Raw genomic sequence first — 17,635 nt, 5'->3', positions numbered from 1 at the left:
GAAAAAAAAAAGGTTTGTAATTTCTTGAGTCACTACCATGGCGAGTGTTTCTTTCCCCACGTTCAGTGGAAAGAAGGGAGAAGATCTCAGTACCAACTTTTTGGATGATTTTGACATTGCTTGTGTCGTCTCCAACAAAGATGACGACGCTTCACGGCTTAGAATTTTTCCTCTACTGATGAAAGTAGAGGCCAAGTCTTGGTATAATGCATTGCCCTAGGCTACCAAGAATGCATGGGATGTGTTAAGGGCTGCTTTTGTAAAGAGGTTTGGTGGAGGCACAACCTCGGAGAAGCTATGGCAGCTACTGACAAAATCAAAGCAAGGAGGTCTGCTAGAGTATGCCACCTACGAGTCCAAATTTGTGGACTTATGGGAGAGATGGGTTGCCTCACTGGAGGAAGGCGAAGGAGCGCCTAATTTCCTAAAGAAGGACCATTTCATTGCTGGTCTATGGTCGCTGCTTAGAGATAAAGTGAAGGGAAGGTTTCCTGCAACATATGAGATGGCAGTTGAAGTAGCCCGCCTTAAAGACAAGAAGCTGCGCATGCAAGCAAGAGTAAATGAGTCAGAGGAAACAAGCTTGACCCGACCAACCCCAGTGACTGCAACAGCCAATCATAGAGCCCAACCGCAAGAGGCATCAGAAGAGCAGCAAGACCTGCTGAGTCGCATCACCACCCAACTAGAGAGTTTATCTGTGCATCTGGTGCAACAAGGGCATGAACCTGTCAGGAATCCAGAACAAGGAAGAGGACAACAAAGGCAAAACCAAGAGAACCACTGTTACAACTGCTGGGAAGATGGCCATGGAATGTACTATTGTCCACACCCAAGGAGGCATAATTTCAATAGAGGGGGGAGACAGAATCAGATCTCTCCGCCAAGAGCAAGACAACCACCTAAGAAACCAGGACCGATCCCACCGGTCCAAATTCTTCAACCACCTGTCAACAACAACCACCACCCCAACCTCTCATTCCACCACTACCGCCGCCACTTGTTGTGAACCAAGCGGTGAGTGTTATTAGCCTGGAGGCTAAAGGGAAGGAAAAGGTAGAAGAATTAGTTTGAGAGAAGCACAAAGGGAAAGCGAAGGTAGAAGAAGTGGATGCTATGGGGGTGAAGCGTGCCAGGCACGAGGAAGCATCTCAAAGAGAAGAGAAGATGAAAGGGAAGGCCGAGTCTAGCAAGCAAGCAGCTAAACCGCGACGAAAGATAGACATCGTGGACTTCTCACTAGGTGAGTATGCAAAACGCTATGACTTAGTTCAGGATGTGTTAATGCAGGGCCCGAAGATAACTTGGCCCCAATTACTCCACCTTGCACCAAGGATGAGGAGGCAATGGACAAAAATGGTAAGTACCAGGAAATCAAGGCCCATGATAGCTGGGCCTATCTCTGGAAGGGATCTTGATGACATCCTACCAACCATGGATGCCCACATCAAGGGGCAACGAATCTCAAACGTCTACATAGATGGTGGCGCGCAAATATGCGTCATGAGTGAAAAGATGATGCACCATCTAGGTCTAGAGGTAAGTAGGCCGGCACCCTGCCGAGCCAAGATGGCAAACAATGTAAGAGTGAAATGCGTGGGCATTGTAAATGCGGTAAAAGTAAAAGCATTCAATACAAAAGTGGAGGTAGACATCTTCATCATGCCACACAAAGGGGAGGTCTACCCCATCATTCTTGGGAGGCCTTGGCTTATGGCTATGGAAGCTAAACAAGACTGGAGCACCGGGATGATTTAGATGAAGGACGCTAAAGGAAAGTCCATATTCTACGACATGAGGACAAAAGCGTCTGCCTTCGGTTTCTCGGGGCATAGTCCTGGTCGTTCTTCTTGTCCATTTTTATGGTGGATAAGGGGAGCGGCCGGGCTTGCCCCGCCCGACTCCGAAAACAAGAAAACTAGAAAGCAACGTAACATGATCTTGGAGGCTTCAGAAGATGAGTCCACCAACGACTATTTGTCTACCTCAGGAGAAGAGACGACCACCACCGACGGAAGTGACAGTCGCATCGAGGTGATGGGGGTCATTCTTAAAGAACCAACAAGATTGACACAATCTGAAACACCCCCGACAAACCAAGAGGAATCATCAGGTATGCAGTCTTTGGAGGATGCAGGTAAGTTACAAAAAATGCTCTCAAATGAGTTAACCGATGAAGAAAGGAAGGAGTATGTCTCCATGCTAGGTAACTTCACTACTTTGTTCATTGATGGCTATGATAAGATCACAAGAATTACAGTAGTGCAACACCACATAAAACTCAAGGAAGGCAGTAAACCAGTAGTACAAAAGCTCAGAAGACTTGGAGTAATCCAACAAGAGGCACTACTTAAAGAAGTGAGAAGTTTGCTACAAGCAGGTTTCATCTACCCTGTCGAAGACTCAGAATGGGTCTCCCCAGTAGTAGTCACACCAAAAAGAAAAGGTAAGTGGAGAGTTTGTGTGGATTATAAACCTCTCAATGCAGCCACGAAGAGGGATCACTTTCCCCTCCCATTCCAGGATGAAATACTCAATGAAGTGGCAGGTCACGCGAACGATACACAATGTGCAATGGCTACTCAGGATACTTCCAGATTAGCATTGCGAAGGAAGATCAGAAGAAGACAACCTTCATCACACCTTGGGGATGCTTTGCCTACAGAGTGATGCGTTTGGCCTCACTAATGCCCCGGCCACATTTCAGCGCTATGTGATCTTTGTTTTACAACCCTCCTTTGGAACATCAATACGGGTTTTCATAGATGATTTTTGCATCTATAGCCCACGAGCCCTTCATTTAAGCAAAGTCTATGATGGCTTAACCAGGCTACAAACCTTGGGTGGCCAGCTCAACGTGGAAAAGTGTCACACTGGTGAAAGCAAAGTCACTCTCCTTGGCCATGTAATTTCAACAAAAGGGATTGAGGCTGACCCTAGCAAGATTCAAGCCCTGGTATCTTTGTCGTCACCCACCACCGCTAAGCAGCTGGTTTCTTTCCTTCAGAAGGTAATATACTTAAGCAGGTTCATTCACTTTCTATCTTACATTAGGAAATTTCGGAGGTCATTTGGAGGGCCATATGAAGAGAGAGAAAAATAGAGCGCGTCCAATGAGCAGGAAGGCTACGTTACGTAGGAAAGTACGTGGAAAGACTCAAAAAATAGGAAAATAGCCTAAAAACTTTCACGAATCTAGGATTGTGGCATCATAATTTCCTTACTTTTATCGAGCTGTTAGGTGCTTGCCAGTGGTCCCACTGCTGATATTCTCTTATGGTCATTAACGTACTGGAGGGTGACCATTAAGCCCGCACAAGATATTGGAATTCTAAAACACTTTCCCTCCATTAGAATGCTTTCAAAGTGAATCTCCCTCCACTAAATCTTTTCTCTGAGAGCTATGGCTTCCACGTCTTCTCGCCCAAGAAGCTCTAGGTGTTTACTGTCTCTCACACCAGCAACCAACAGCTGCACTTTGCCTAGAAGGCCAAGTAGTAGCATATCTTCAATTACAATATCAACGTCAATAAGTGCAGAGAACCAATGGGTTGGACAAAGGATAAACAAAGGTTCATGGGTCCTCATGCAACCAAGAAGACCCAAGAGGTCTAGTGGTATCAATGTTTGCCGCTCAGCATGGAAAGCCAGAGTGTTGGATTTCAAAGTTGAAATCGGCAAAAGATCTGTAAAGGAAGTTCTTGTTTAGCATGTGTTTACCCATCCAGACATGATAGCAAACAGTGGAAATGTATCAGATATACATCAACCACGTTCCAATTGTAAGTACTCTTGACATCTGAACTTCATTTGATTTGTCATTTCACTTACTGATACTCTCATTATAACTTTTCTTATATATTTTGCAACGTTTCTCCCTCTTCTTATGAGCAATGTCTCCATTCTTCATAGCTCAACTACATTAGATTTGTCATTTTTACTTATTGATACTCTTAGTTTAACTCTTCTTATATACATTACAAATGTTTATCCCTCTTCTTATGAGTAATGGGAGCCTGTGGAGTGCATAATAGGCCTCTTCCTTGTTGTTCATGCCCACATTGGTTCTCTACAGTATTCAAGGAGGAGCAGCAAAAACCTGGCTGATGAAGGAATATTTTTTTATGACCACTTCTATCAACTCAGCTCAGGGAATAAGAATGGCATGTTGGTGAAACTGCCTCTACCAACCGATTGGAACACTATGGACTGGCCAGTTCCCGAGGAAACAATGGTGGAGGCAATGATAAGTAAAGTCTACAAGGATATACAGAGGTCTCTACGTAGCTCTATTCCCACCAAACTGGTTTGAATTGCAAACTTTTGTCCTGCTGCACTCTTCATAGAGTTGTTTCATAGCTACAATATCCGTGTTACGAAAACTATGTTCATGTGCAAGTCATTTCAGCAGTCATCCTGTGACAAACTTCTTGACAAAGGATGGTATGTAAAGAAAGAGATTGGCTTACGGTGAGAGGTCGCGCTTGATACTCTAGTTGTCAAGTACATGATTGCAAGCCAATCACTGTTACTCTCCTTTTGGTATATGCGATCACAAATGCTCAATGGTAAGTACATTCCTATAGACCAGGTTTCTGCAGGTTTGGAAGATAATCCTGCTGTGGATGTGGAAGTGATTGATAAAGAGCATGGCCTAATGTTGGTGGTTACAATAAGGGAGCTATGCACTCTTCTGCAGTTGCGGCATGACATAATTGAAGAGTCAATGTACAGGGACCTATCAGATTTTTCCTTTTTCCTAGCTGGCCGTAAGGTGATGCGGCGAAGGGAAAAAGATATTTTGTGCAAAGAGTTGGATGGTCGGGTTGAAATAGTGTCAATGTAACAGATATTCTTGTGAACCCAAGTGTATACAAATGACTTTCAATACATGAAGTTTTTTGAGCTCATTTGTCAATTGTGCCCTGTGAATATAAGTGTGCTTGAAATACATTTCTTTAGCATGTCAAATCTCTCTCTCTCTCTCTCTCTCTCTCTCTCTCTCTCTCTCAATGTTAGAGAAGACAAAGACATGATAGAAGAGTCATCTTAATTCATTAGAAAGTACAAACTCGTCCGTGAACAATGGACTGAGATACAATTTCTATAAGTATGGAATCAGAATGTCTTCAAGGTAAAAATCAAAGGAATGCCCCTCGAAAGAAGGTGGTGAGATAGTTGTTCCCGGTGGATTTAGTTCTCCCTTTTCAGGAGTATCATCAATTAGTAGTGTATTAGTTGCATCAAAGGGTACACCTATTTGGCTAAACGGTTTGTACAAAAGAGGTAAGTGTGGTTTTTTAGGGTGGTAGTGGCCCTTGACGGTAACACATTTTCTTTGATCATACAAAAAGGCAAAATCTGACGTGTGAGCGCCGCATACACTGCAAACTATTGTAACTAGTGGCGACAAGTTTTGCCTTTGCATTGAAGACCATATGGCAACTCTGAAGCGCGGAAGAAGAAACTGAATAAATTCCTTGGTTCCTGGACGAACCACGACTCGACAAGTTCCCATCCGAAACATTTGCAAATCCTCAAAGGGTTCTGTGTCACCGAGAGGCACACGCATCAGGAGCAATCCATTGAGGTCCAAGATAATCAACCTCTGTAAAAGTTGACAAGTACATATAAGTAGTTAGAAGCTGAACATATTTTGCCATACTTGAATAGACATTACCGGAACAACCGTATCTACAGGTAGAAAGGGTCCATACTGGGTCTCTGTAGTGTTGATGTCGTTGTTGCTCTCCTCTGCTTTAGCTTCATCATTCACATCTTCATCAAGGGTCTCCCCCATGGCTCTTTCTGCCTCATTCAAGGTTTCCTCCAAGGTCTTTTCCTCTGCCTCGGTTGACCGGCTTGCATCATCCATCCTTGCCTCATCCATATCAGTTTGCTCATCCCTAGGCCTGCTTTCCTCATCCATATCCTTTTGCTCATCCATAGGCCTGCTTTCCTCATCTTGGGTTTCATCCATAGGCTCTTTTGGCTCCTCCACTAGCTGACTTGGCTCTTTCATTATCTCCTCCATAAGCCCCTCTGGTTGTACACTAGCACCTTCCATATGCTCATTTGACCTTTCCTCATCCTCGGCTCTTTCATCTTCAACTGATATGACCCCCTCGGCCCGTTGTGATTCCACTGTATCGAATGCAGGGGTTTGTCGTGGTGGCACGTCATGTATTGTCATATCAATTGTGCGGTCGTCCAAGCCGCTATCTTCAGGTTCTCTGGGGCTCGACATAGTAAGCAGGTGTTGTATTAAACTTACTTGGTATCTTTGCAAATAATCATATGTGTAGTTTTTTAAAGCACTCTGCAAAATTGAAAGACCACATGGTGAGAATTCTTGTATAAACTAAACCAAAACTGACTGAATGCATTGCCAAATGGTTACCTTAGTCATGAAAGGTTTTCATGCAAAGTAGCTTTGCAGGACATATTCTGCATGGAGAAGACATCTCCAGCCGCAAGAATTTCCATCGGTTTGATTTGGGATAGGTACAACTTTGATTGGGGCCTTGTATAGTTCATACCTTCCACATAGCTTGCCATAGGCAAGCAACAACCTCTTTATACAACTGCACAAAGCAGTATCAAGATGTTAGCTTGAGGCTTCAAATTTACATGGATATCTATAAGAAACACTTTCTGATACATAACACTTACAGCCTAATTTCAGGGTGGGTTCCTTTTATTTGAACACCCACACTGCTGGTTGGTCAACATCAAGGCATATGAGACTCCAGTGATGGTTGTTCTCATATGGAAAGATGATGATAGTTACTTCCAGCATAGAACAGTGGAGAAACCAACTGTCAAAGGTCCCAGATGGACTGTTCTTCTGTCTAATAATCACTGAAATTTGTGGATCAAGAAGAAACACTTCCGTGTGGGTGTGCGATGGGAGTTGACTTTTGATCAAGCTGCAGAGAGTATACCTGAGTTAGTAAACCTATTATCTGAGTTTTCAAAATCAAACTACCTTTGGATGTCAGTAACTTCACTGAGAAGCATGCTCAGATGATGCTGCCTGCTGTGCATGACTTCAGGATTGGAGACAGGACCTATATCTTTTTACATGATGTGCAAAGCATCTTTTATTTAAGGGAGGACTTCTCCCTGGCTATCATTTCCAGAGTCCAAGAGGAGAGGAGTGGATTTGTTTCAGAGGATAGTAGTGATGATGAGGCAATGGAAACATCCAAAAATCCAATGGAATGCCTCCGAAGATGCTTTGAGAAAGCTGAAAAATACAAGGAGACACTACCTGATGAAGCCACCTTCCAAGCAATAAGACAAAGCCTAAGACCATCAACAAGTAACAAAGAAGTGGAGGATTGGTTTAACCATTCAGGTCAGGGGTCAACTACATCTGTAGACCTGTGGTAGGAAAACCTCTTTCTGTAGGATGAGAGCTTCATGGTAACTCTCTCTCTCTCTCTCTCTCTCTCTCTCTCTCTCTGTGTGTGTGTGTGTGTGTGTGTGTGTGTGTCACTTACTCTGACATGATATGTGCAGTTTTGGATTGCTGACAAGGATGACTTCCTTCGACAGCGGACTCGAGAGTATCGTGGAAGGGATGCGGCCCTAGCGCAGTACCTTTCAAAGCTTTGCGAGTCGTCGATAGTAGTTTTTCACAATTCTATGTCACAAGAGGGTTCAATAGCAACTTACACATTCAAGACACTATCACGCTTCTTGGGTGGACCCGTGCTGCCCAAAAGTGCAGATAAAGTCATTCTTGTAGACAAAGTGTTTGCTAGAGATTGTTTTGGTTACTGCCCGGGCTATACAGGTGGTCGGGAAGCGTATTACTACACTTACACAACAATGGCACTAGCTCTTGGTAGACAAAACCCACATGAACTTTTAGAGTATGGCAAACATCTCATGATTCGTTACAAGGGTGATGTGCCAAAAAACAAAATTGAACCTTCAAAATCTTGATACACTTCAAGTAGCAATTGTATAAGATCATGTATTACATAAATTTTGTACAATTTCATCCACTCAGAGTATCTTTCTCCACTTGTGTTTCACATACACCATTGTCTCTCTCCACCTTCGTTGACTTTCACGAGCACCGGAGTTGTTGTATGCCATTGATCTTTTAACTTTTTGTTGTTGTAAATGTTTGATGGCTTGTGTTGTTGCTGAATTTGCCAAGAATTCTTTTGCCTGCATTCGATGAATGATTCTACGATAGAACCATTCAAATAGTTCTCTCAAACTGTTAGCCTTGATTCGAGAGCCACCATGTCGTGTGTGCCTGAAATAAGCATTTCTCGCCATGTAATGAGACTTTTCCATCCCTTGGGTATTCCATATTGCCAGGTTCCCATACTTTTGTATAAAATATGGTAAATGATTGAAGATGATGTGCTGGATATGAAAACAAATTAGTTAGAATGTTTTACACTCACATAGTTGCACATAAAAGAGAATCAAATACACAATAATACCATGTAGTGAGTAATCTGGGTGTCTGTCCATGCTGTCTTGAATGATTTTTTGATAAGGTTGAGATTCTCCTTGAACTTGTTCATATCACCTTGTGACCAGTCATCTTTGTCGCACATCAAAAATAGGATGTCTATTGATCGCCAAACCTCAGCCTTCGCGTTACGAGTAGTTGGTTCTTGGTCTTTGACTGCAATATGTAGCTTTTTCCAGCTCTGATACTCTACCTTGCTAACATAAGATGTGTTATATATTTTTCCATGTTTTGTTAGCTTCAGATCTCTTGTACCTTGGGGTTTAGATAAAAACCTCCGTGCCTTCACCCCACCGATGGATGGTTTGCATGGGACATCCTTCTCAGCAGTTGATCTCTTTTCATCCCGCTGGATTTTCACATTGCCACCATGAAGCCCCATATCCGACAGTACCAATTCTAAGCACTGTAGGGCTACTTGTCGCTCTGCTGAGTTCTTAATCTTCCAAGCAAACCCGATATATAAGTAGACCAATTTCTCCACAATTCTACAAAGGGCATGCATTGTACAGATGTGGACATTCACAAGTGGTATTTTCAAAACCGGTCGAAAAGCAGGATCCTCAATGTGACGTGTTGGAGCTTTTCTCCACCACTTTGGGTCCATGACCTTTGCAGGCTCCATGCAGAACAAACACGACGACTTTGCCATTGCACCCATTCCACAATTATACATGCACTTTAATGTTTTGAGGTCACCTGCAAGATGCCACTGAACTTGAAAGTCTCCCCTTCCATCTAGACATAGTACCTCTCCCTGGTTAGTCTGTCGATCAATCACCTCCGGAATATTAGTTCGATGGAACACCCAATATAGAATCTCATGATCTTCTTTCTTTACCTGCAACACAAAATAAATGAGACTTAAGTAGATGTGAACATTTGAGCTTACCTGAGAATCTGGCTTACCTCAAACGCACCAAGCCACCATATGTTAGATTCTGATTGAACACTAAAATACAAAGGATCATCGCTTGGACACTTTGAGAGGGCTCTATTCATTAAAGTAATAGTAACACGCTCTAGATTTTCCTCTTTAACAAGATCACACTCATCCAGTTTTAACACAAAATGTAATACCCCTTGTGACTCTTCAAATGTGATGTTGTAAAACTCCACCATTCTCTTCTGTAACATCTACAGGTCCATAAAAAAATTATTGAACTCATCATATGCCATGTGTGATCCATGGCCATTGTAAGTTTCTTTAATATGAATGGGCTGTCCAAGATAGTCTCCCTATGCCTCGTTAAGCTGAAGCCTCTCTTTCCAAACACTTGAGGCTGATGGTAAAAGTTTGGATTTTATACCCTTCTTAACAAAGATGGATGAGACAGATTTTTGTATAGCCGAATATCCTCTTTTGCTTACACCAAGTGAATCAAGTGTGCCTTGTATCTGTTTTGCAGGCACTGAGTTCTCTGAAATAAAGTGGTCCACTACATTTTATTGTAGGACCTTAAACTTCTTGTCATGTACTATATCTGCTGCCAGGCTTCTACTTATAAGTGGCTTCAATCTCTTTCCTATATTGGCTTTGGGGTCAATGTTTTCCTTGTTAGGATAGCTTGAATCTCTACATGAAGACAATGCATAAGTAAATAACAGAAAATTTGCTTCACTAACACTATTTAGGTACATGAAAACAATGCATAACAAGAAAAAACAAAAAGATTACTTAACTAAGACAATGTAGCTAACCAAGAAGCATCACCTTAATGCTCGGATTCTTTTCTTGAAACCTCCGGATGCAACCTGCAATGTTTCAAGATTGCGCAATTTCTTCTTTCGGATACGACCACCCAAGATGGTGTCCTTCATTTGACAACTTCGTACCTTTCCTTTCAGTTCTTGTACCTCTGTTTTGTGTTGCAAAATGGTAACGTGATCTGTAGAATGTAAATGTGAAAGGCGAACAATCTCACATTGTTGAGCTTGGAGAATGCCCTTATAAGTTTCAGCTTCTCTTGTAAGAGATTTACAATAACCCAGAAGGCCCTTTTCTCCATCACCAGCAAAGGTTAATAAGCTTGTAGGATTGACAAACGGTGGAGATGCATTAGTCATTGGATTCTTAGGGTAGAGAGAGCCTCTCGTCCAGATATCTATGTGTTTAGCTCCCTGAGCTCTGAGCGTGTCTATGGAAGCGGGAGGTATATGTGTGTTTGTTTTACTACGCTTAATCAATGGTTGGTACTCATTGTCCAAATCAATGTGAAGGTGATATTTGGCTCGTTTCTGGGTAACATTTGTGCCATTTGAGGAGTGCGCCATTAGCCAAATGTGCAGGTTTAATGGAAACGAATAGCGGCTGTGCCTTCGTCCCTCCATGTTAGCCTCATTCCCTCCATATTGACGAGGTTCATTCAATGCAACTGAAAAGAAGATTATCCCTCAATCACTACGAACGGATGTTCAGAAGAGTAAGGAATCTACTTAAAGTACACTTTTTGAACTTTTACTATGAAAGACCCAGCTCTATTATTTGCCATTTTTTCTAGAGAGAGAGTGCAAAAAATACATTTTCTTAGAAGGCCCTCCAAATGACCTCTGAAATTCCCTAATGAGTGGTCCTTCCCCTACAAGAACTCACCCAGAGGGATGTCTTTTCATGGAGTGAAGAGAATGAGCAGCAGTTTACTGAGGTAAAGCAAATCCTAGCTAAGCTTCCCGCCATTTCACCTCCTAAGTGGGACGAGCCATTTTATGTGACCCTAGTGTGGGAAGTGATACACTCGGAGCCGTGCTAATGCAAAAGGACCCCAAAACTTCTTTCATGCATCCTATTCACTTCTCTAGTCGTGTCATGACCCCGTCAGAAAAGGGATTTACCAAAGTAGAACACATGGTTCTGGCACTAATGTTTGCTACCACAAAGTTCCGCTCCTATCTCCTGCCTAGACCCTTTGTAATCCTGACAATGGAAGAGTTTTTCCCATATGTAATGCAACACATGGATGTCTCATCTAGGATCTCAAAGTGGTTAATTAGATTACAAGAGTTTGACTACACCATGCAAGTAGAAAACTCCACCAGGGCCATTATGAGAAGAAGCTGAAGGTCAACACGGAAGCAAAGGAAGAAACACCAATGGTAGAGAGTCCTAGGCTGGGAAGAGCTCACTCTCCTTTCTTTGATGGAGCATACAAGAGAACAATGGACCAGTCTACAGCAGACATAGTCATTTTCAATGAACAACAAGAAAGAATGTTTTCCATTGGGCAGTTATTACACTCCCACTCCAACAATGAAGCAGAATATGCAGCCCTAATTCTTGGGTTGGAACAATGTATTTCACAAGGAATTCAACGCCTAAATGTGTTTGGCGATGATTTGCTTTTGATAAGGCATATAAATGGCACCTAAGTTTGTAAGAATCAGGTTTTACTTGGTCAAGTCCTCCAAGTTAAGGACCTTCTAAGGAAGTTTGAAGCAGTGAAACTATTTCATGTCCCCATAGCAGAAACTAAGGAGGCAGATGCTCTAGCCAAAGAAAGAATACAAGACGTTCCCGTAGGGGCCATCAAACTGAAGCTACCCCTCTTTCAAGGTAGTGATGCTATGCCTGATGTCGTCAGTTTTTTAGATACAGGAGAATGTCCGGAAGGATACACCAAAGGCCAGAAACAGTGGTTGGTCAGGAAGGCTACTAGGTACCGCCTTGTAAACGACCACTTGTATTGTAAGGGCAAGGATCAAATTCTCAGGCGGGTACCAACCTTCAGTGAGATCACAGAGGTAATCTCAAGTTGCCATGATGGCGTCTGTGGCGGTCATTTTGCTCTAGATATCACCAGTAGGAAGATTCTACAAGCAGGATACTCTTGGCCTAGCTTGAACAGGGATGTACACCATTGGTGTAAAACATGTAAGGCTTGTCAAGTGGCCAGTGATCGCACATTAACCTACGAGCCACAAACTCCTATCAGCTCATATGGTCCATTTGAGAAATGGGGAATAGATGCAATCGGTCCTTTACCCAGGGCCCAATCAGGTAAACTGTACATCATAGTGGGTGTAGACTACATGACTCGATGGGCAGAAGCAACAGCCACCACCCACATTACAGCCCAAGAGGTAGCAAAGTTCATTTTTGAGCATATCGGTTGCCGTTTTGGCACTCCTCTTGAGATAATATCAGATAGAGGACCCGGATTCAGAGGTGATTTGGTGGGAGAATTGATGAAGAAGTTAGGCATCACACGCCAACATTCCACACCATACTATCTACAATGCAATGGTCTGGTAGAGAAGGTAAACGGAATGATTTGCAAAATCATCCCAAAGTAGGTGAAAAATCACACAGGGGTCTGGGATAAACATCTCATGGCAGCTCTTTGGGCCTACAGAACAACGTTCCGAACATCACTAGGTTTCACCCCTTTCCATCTAGTTTATGGGAAGGAGGCAATTCTACCCATTGAGGTACAGATAGCCAGCTTACGAGTTTTGGCTAGCCAGATACATCGTCCAATTGTAAATCTCTGAAACCACATCTTGGATCTGGAGAGACTCCAACTAGATAGGGAAGAAGCAACCAATCACTATGCAACATAGGCAGAATGATGACGACGCACTTTTAATCAAGGGCTTAAAGAAAAGGGGCTTAAAGAAAAGGGACTGGAAAAAGGTATGTTAGTGCTGAGATACGACAACAGATTTGACACTAGGAAGGACAATAAATTTCAACCCAAATGGGAAGGGCCATTCTTCATCAAGAAACGCTATGACAACGGCAGCTATAAGCTGATGGAAGCAGATAGGAGAATTCACAAGACTAGGGTCAATGGATGGAGATTGAAACGGTATTTTCTTAGGTTTGATCCAGAATTCATGCTAGACATTCGAGAAGAGGGAGAACCCTCTAACTCCACAGCTAAAGATGCAGAGGAAGGGCTAGAAGCATGAATGTCTCTAGCCAAAAGGAGAGGGCTAATGATGGCCGATTTTTGAAAGTCAAAGAAAAAAAAAACTTATTTTTCCTCTGCCGGAGCCTTGGCGACACTGTTGGAAGGCTCGGCAACGCCTGGTCAACCTCATGGCACTTTTACGGGCATAAGGTTACCCCTCCCTTCGATTAGCCGGCCTTATCACCCTCATGCCCCCGCTTGTCCATGCCCCAGCCGGCCGCCCTCGGTTTCACTCTCCCTTCTCTCTTTCCCTGCAGTTTTATTTCCCCAGCAGGCATCGATTGAAATATTCTCTCTCATTTTCCCTACATACCTCTCTCTCCCTTCTCGGCACCCCCTTCCTCTCCCTCATCCACTCCTCCTCTCTCGCTGACAACCCGCTTCCCCTAGCTCCTGTCGCGGCTACATGCCCACATGCGGTCCAACCAATTCTCTCTTCCTATCTCCCTCGTAGCCTACCAATGGCCGATCACACTATCCTCTCTCTCTCTCTCTCTCTCTCTCTCTAATATCCTCTCTCTCTCTCTCTCTCTCTCTCTCTCTCTCTCTCTCTCTCTCTCTCTCTCTCTCTCTCTCACCCACACCCCCCCTTACTGGCCACCCTCGGCTAGGAGCGGCCTCGAGCACTCACACCCGGCCCCTCTCACACTCCCTCCCTCGCTCTCTAGGCAAGCCCAATAGCCCAATAATATTCTCTCTCTTCCCCACCCGCTCGCCTCACCCTTCCCTAGGCCTCACTCTCCCCCCCTTGGCCCGCTAATATTCTCCCTCTCGCCCCACCCCATTGACTCTCCCCCCCCTCCTCTCGTCCTTGAGCCACCAAACAGGAAGGGGTGATATTCCCCCCCCCCCTCTCTCTCACCTCACACCCCCCCTTACCCCACTTCATGCCAAATTTCCCCCCCCTTCCCTTGCTCTCTTGTCCGGCGGCCCACGAGGCACGGACCCCCGCCATCTCACCACCTCTCTCTCTCTCTCTCTCTCTCTCTCTCTCTCTTAGCCGTGTGCAGGTGCACTACTATCTAGAACCCCATCTCGCTTATCCACACACACCACCTCGCCCCGCCTTCTCTCCCTCTTGAACTCGTCACAGCCAGGACGGCCTGCCGTAAACTCTCTCTCTCTCTCTCTCTCGTTTTTCCAGCCTGAAGGCGCAGCAGGAAACGGGATCTCTCTCTCTCACACACACACCCTTATCCTCTCCCTCCCTCACACACACACACACACACTCTCTCTCTCTCTCTCTCCCCACTCAATCTCCCTCTCTCTCTTGCGCTTTGCACACAGAGCCTCCCGCAAACCTCTCTCTCTCTCTCTCTCTCTCTCTCTCTCTCTCTCTCTCTCTCTCTCTCTCTCTCTCTCTCTCTCTCTCGCGGGCTTGAGAAGGCGCAGAAATTCACCCTCTCTCTCTCTCTCTCTCTCTCTCTCTCTCTCTCTCTCTCTCTCTCTCTCTCTCTCTCTCTCTCTATACACAGACACACATTCACACACACCACACACACACACACACACACACCCTCTCTTACACACACCCCATCCCCTCAGTCACCCTCGCATCCCTGCAGTAGTAGCCAGCAACCCGAAAAAATAAAATAAAAATTTAAAAAATATAAATATAATACATATACTATATAGTAAGGCCCGGTTCCCACGCATATTAGCCGCTCACACATTCATTCACACACACACACACCACACACCCCCCCGCCTCTGGGTCGCCATACAGAGAAAGAGAAATAAAAATAATAATATGTATATTTTACATATATACCCCCGTCACCACGCACGCCAATACGCATATACTTATACGAATACGTACACACACACACACACACGGATATACGCACCACAAATACAAAAAAACCAAAGGATTCCACGACTATGACGACAACGAAAAAGAAGGAGGACCGAAATCATGCGCTGCCAACAACAAAAAGGAGAAATGCGTCGAAGGCATGCCCCGGTCGACCCCGAAAAGAAGCACACGCTACACCGACGCACCGGCAACACACCATTCGCCGACAACACGCAACCACGACGCCATTTTCAGTAATTTATAGATTATTTTCATCATTTCTTCAATTTTCACTCAAGCCATTGTAAAATTCCCACTTTGTAAATTTCCTCTCTCTAGGTGATGGTCACAAAGGCCCACCTAGAGATTCTCATCTTTTAATAACCTCCCAAAACAAAGCAAGGGTCAACCACACCGGGCCCACCACTTGCTTTGTCTCCCCGATTAAGCTTACCCTAATCACATCGGGATTACCATAATCCAAGCAACCAACACCTATAAATTGGCACTGAGAGGTCACTATCTGGGGGGGGGGAAGTTCATGAGAAGTCAGCACTTGGTAGAGTGTAGTGGGGAGAGTTGATACTATCACCATCACGGGGAGGGGGCTTGTGTGTTGGGTTTGCCTTGGGAATTGTACCATGGGAAGGGAGCCACATTCATCTCTCGACTCCAATGGTCGATGCATTCGCATATACACGCTCTTGATAGCAAGCTTCACAATCATTGAGTTGTCTTAGAGAACGCACCAAGTAGTTTGCACCACCTCTTCTCCCTACCTCTCTATCACCACGGCGTGCCATTTGAAAATACTGTAGAAATAATTCTCCCTCACACCCCCGAGGGTTTTCATCATTTGCAAATCTCTCTCTCTCTCTCTCTCTCTCTCTCTCTCTCTATCTATCTATCCATCTCTCTCTCTCTCTCTCTCTCTCTCTCTCTCTCTCTCTCTCTCTCTCTCTCTCTCCATGTGTAAGTTTGCGGTGTTCATATCATCGTGGTTTGCGTCCTAGCTGCTCAAAGCTAGGTGGTGCCCCCCTGTTCACTTTACCGTGACAAGCACGAGGGGCGCCATTCGGCCCCCGGCGTTTTAGAGGCGGTCGGGGTTCGCTTTGCTCCCGTCAACGCCAAACCCTGGCCGCCTGTCCTGCTGTCAGCACGTGCGCACGCAAATACACACCCCTTGACACTCTCTCTCCTCTGCGCGCGTAACCGGGCCGCCTTGTCCTTGTACCTCCGCAATCAACACCTACAGATGCAGCCCGCGTGCATTCTCTCTTAACTTTCTCTCTTTCGCTATCTTACACACATACACACATGCGTGAACGCACCCCTACACACACACTTCATTAACCTACAAGAAGACACACAAAAGAAAACAAGTGAAAGAATCACGGTGGCTTTCTAAAATAATTAGAACGTTATAAAATCATTAGGTTGAGTTTAAGTAGAATTAGTGGTCAAGAAAGGATTGCCTTAGGTTAGCCTTGAGCCGGTTGAAAACGGAGACTACCTGGTTGCAAACCATGGTAAAGGGAAGAAAAACTGGTGAAATATGTGAGAAAATAGTTCAAAAATCCTGCAAATTTTAAATTTATGCTAGTATTTCCGGATCGCTTCTTTGTGGGAAGGAAACTCAATCGTTAATAAAGGAATATTGACTAGAATTGAGTTATAGAATGTAAGAAAAGTCAAGCCATGTGAGGTTATGAAATGAAATGTGAAATTAGAAAAACTCATTAATATATGTGTGTGTGTGTGTATCCATATAATTTACTAGAATTATGCAAGTGAAGTTTCACTTTAACATTCTAAAACAATAGAATGCAAAAAAGTAAAGACATGTCAGGATATGAAATGAAAGTGAAATAAACATTTAAAGTAAGTGTCCATCGTGCCCTGAAAACAATGAAAGTCTGCCTAACCCAACACAACACTAAGGTTTCTCTTAGAAAGCAAGAAAAGGGACCCTCTTTTCTCTCTTTGTCTCTTTTCTCAACGGTTCGGGAGCCTTTTGTCTTTTTGCCTTTTTTTGTGTCATTGTATTGATTCATTTCATTTTGTTTCAATTTCATTTCATTTCGTTTTCTTTCCTTTTGAATTTCATTTCAATTTCATTTTCTTTTTTTTCTCACTTTCATTTCATTAATTTGTATATTAGTCCAAAAAAAAAACCCATTAAAAATCATAAAAACAATAAAAATGTTCAAAAACCCAATAAAAAATCAAAAAAGGAGTTAGAAAATTATAAAAAATAGAAAGCTCATTAAAAAATTAAAAAAAAATTACAAAAAAAAAACCACATAGAAAATCTTTAAAAACCCAAAAATCTCACAGATAAATCATAAAAATAGTAAAAAATTCACAAAAATCCAAAATCGTCCAAAAAATCAAAACATTCATAAAACCTTCAAAAAAATCCCAAAAAAA

This window comes from Adiantum capillus-veneris, chromosome 16, assembly GCF_014529385.1.
Source record: "Adiantum capillus-veneris isolate H3 chromosome 16, ASM1452938v2, whole genome shotgun sequence".
Classification (NCBI taxonomy): domain Eukaryota; kingdom Viridiplantae; phylum Streptophyta; class Polypodiopsida; order Polypodiales; family Pteridaceae; genus Adiantum; species Adiantum capillus-veneris.
The sequence above is the reverse complement of the archived record's forward strand: the minus strand, read 5'-3'. Positions refer to the sequence as shown.